Source organism: Bombus pyrosoma, linkage group LG10 (assembly GCF_014825855.1).
Source record: "Bombus pyrosoma isolate SC7728 linkage group LG10, ASM1482585v1, whole genome shotgun sequence".
Classification (NCBI taxonomy): Eukaryota; Metazoa; Arthropoda; class Insecta; order Hymenoptera; family Apidae; genus Bombus; species Bombus pyrosoma.
The window spans coordinates 17,265,787-17,268,733 of record NC_057779.1 but is presented as its reverse complement, the minus strand read 5'-3'; the positions used below and the strand labels follow the sequence as shown (position 1 = coordinate 17,268,733).

Genomic DNA, 2,947 nt, shown 5'->3' with positions numbered 1-2,947 from the left:
TTTTTATATTAATATATAGCAAATTATGCAAATCATTTAATTGTTATTAGAAAACAATCTATTGCGAAGTTGTTATATTTTTGTATATTGAAATGAGAAAATATTAATATAATATAATATAATGAGAAAACTTTTTATAGTAATTAGATTTTAACACAATTTCAATTTGTATTGTTATTAATATTTCAAGTTTGAATAGAGTTTTATATTTCATTAGTTTATACTTCTTTAACAATGAACGATTTTTAAGAACAAATTATAATATTTCATATGTTTTGTTTCAGTTTTTCATAATTTCTACTTTTTCCTGTGCTTCGGAAAGGACGCAGTGATGCTTCAGAACTAAGCATGTAAGAATCTTTGCATATTGTATTCCAATTAATTTTATTCCTTGTATTTTGCTTTAATTATTCAAAATAACAAAAACAAGTCTGATTTTATACTTTAATATCAGAGTTTCAGTTGTTACAGTAATTAGAGTTCACTAACAATTTAACTTTTTTATTGTTATTAAAGTTTAAGGTTTTCATAGAATTCCATATTACGTTATTTAACATTTGTTTGCTGAATCATTACTTAAGTTTCAAAATAAATTATTCACGCATGTATTATTTATACATCTATAAAAAGGTATATGTTTTGTTAAAGGTTTATCACTCCTTCTTCTTCCTCCTGCTTCCTGAAAAGGACCTAGTGGTGCTTCAAAAGCCAAGGATGTAAGTAATATGTAAATTATTTAATTCTATTGCTATGTATTTCAATTTGCTACTCCTAATTTGAATATTGTCATTAAAATTTTAATAGAGATTAATAGACATTAATCTTCCACTGCTTTAAATTTTCCAATTAATTAACGTCATATTTAAGAGCAAATTATAATATTCCATACATTGTTACAGTGTTTTCCATGATGGGATTGCATGACTCCTCCTTGATAACGATCTTCACGATGACTTTTCCTGGGCTACCATGGCATCGATGACTACATTTCTCGCATCTTATCGTGAGTCACATGCATTTTTGTCCCTCTGGTCACTCAATCATGTCGTAGGACGAAAGGTCCGAATCGACACGGGTGATTGGTTGTATTACGTAGAATTTTTTGCGAGCACAGTGACCGTGGGTATTTATTATACCCGTAAGTAGTAACATTTTCTTTTTCTATGTATTATTTATTAGTTCAGGATAGATCTTCTTGCATATCGCGTTTTTGTTTATGTTATTTACATGATAATGAACTATTTTATATTGACAATATTAATAATACTACTAACTGATAAAAATGATATTATATTAACAGTTAATTTGAATATTTGTGATTGAAGACATGTATGTTCACTATAATCACTTTTAAAGTTGGAGTGTATTAAAAATGTATATCTACAGAGAGTTGCAATGATTTAATTAAATATTTCGTAGTGATGAAGTCGGATATCCTCCGACTTCGTTGCATTAAAAATTGCAATTATTACATATTTAATAATAACGATAATAAATCATTTTTTATTTCACCTTCTTTTCTCTGATGGCACTATCACGATGGATTTAATTGTTTGCCATTCATTTTTGAATTTGAGTATTAATTTAAAATATACATATAGGGATAGTAAAGTTCAGTCCTGCCGTACAAATATGGAATTTTATGTGCAAGAAGAAATTTCGCAACAGGCAAATTTTGGAATCAAAGCAACAAGTTTTGAACACAGCTTTTATACTTTCGAAAATGTGCTTTGACGAAGGAATTGCCTGAGATTGTTTGCAGTAATGTCTAACTTTGAGTCAGTTACTAAATAGTTTTATTATTCATTGTCAATTTGTCTCTTTCGTAATGGAATTTCAATAGTCCATAGAGCCAATTATTTGAATGAATCATTATATTGCATTGATCTTATTTATGCTGTTTTCTATAAATAAATTCAATATTAGTATTTCGGTAAATTATAAAATTAATAACCTAGACTATACAGTGATAGTAATAGAGATAAAGTTCGAAAATGTAAAATGAAGAAAGATTAGTCCGTTAGATACAAATTAAATACAGTAATACGTTTTTTCAGTTAGGATTTTCAGGTATAACCCCTTCCATATTCAATGCCAGGATCTCACTCACATGCTCAGGTGCTACTTGGGTGAGAGAAAGGCAATGAGTACGATGACCATTGATTTTATAATAATTTGTAAGCGACTGACTATGAGTTAGCGTATCGTGCACGACGTACTTTCCACATAGTGTGTGATTAGGCTGTGGAATTGCGTCGTTTAGTATTTATTCCATTTACTATAAATCTAAATAATAAAAAATAAATTCAAACAAATATCATTTCAATCACAACCTGTAAAAACAAAGATTCGTTATCGAATACAGGGAATCAGAGATATTAGTGTCATTAATTTTATTGTTAAATTATAATAAATGATACCACATTTCGTACCATCTACAATTTCTTTGAAAAATAAACGCACTCTCTGAATTATGAATATTTGTAATTAAAATTGAGATGAACTTTTATCGCGTTTTACGCAACAGTCGCTAGCCTTCGTCAGTCGATTTCAGAAAAATGGTACGTACCTTAGAGTGTGCATGCTGTGTGTTAAGCTCGGGTGTCGGAGGCGTCACGGGACGTCCTCTCTAGTGTAGGACCTTTGCGCTCGGGCGTTTGTGTGAGAACCGTGGAGCGAGTGTGTTGGTGTGCCTGTTTCGCCATTTTTAAATATAGCGCTAGGTAGGATAAGTAGTATACCTTTTGGTATGTCTGTTAATTATAAGTAATGTCTGTTAATTATAATAATATATAAGCCCGGTAGGTTGGCACAGTCTCTGGTCGGGTAGACGCGTTTTCGTGTGACCAACCTGTTTCTGGAAATATAATTTGAAAAATCGACGCTGAAACTGGCACGGGTAGAGCATGCTTTCGTCTCTGGTTTTGCCTGTCGATTTTTCGAATTT

The 2,947-nt window shown here is 30.5% G+C and overlaps 1 long non-coding RNA gene across 1 annotated transcript; it reads left to right on the top strand.

Moving 5' to 3' along the window:
- Positions 1 to 148: 148 nt before the first annotated feature.
- On the top strand, positions 149 to 1,310 carry LOC122572157. The gene is made up of 3 exons (XR_006318397.1): positions 149 to 350; positions 649 to 716; positions 900 to 1,310. It is a non-coding gene; the product is annotated as an uncharacterized LOC122572157 (long non-coding RNA).
- Positions 1,311 to 2,947: the final 1,637 nt, after the last annotated feature.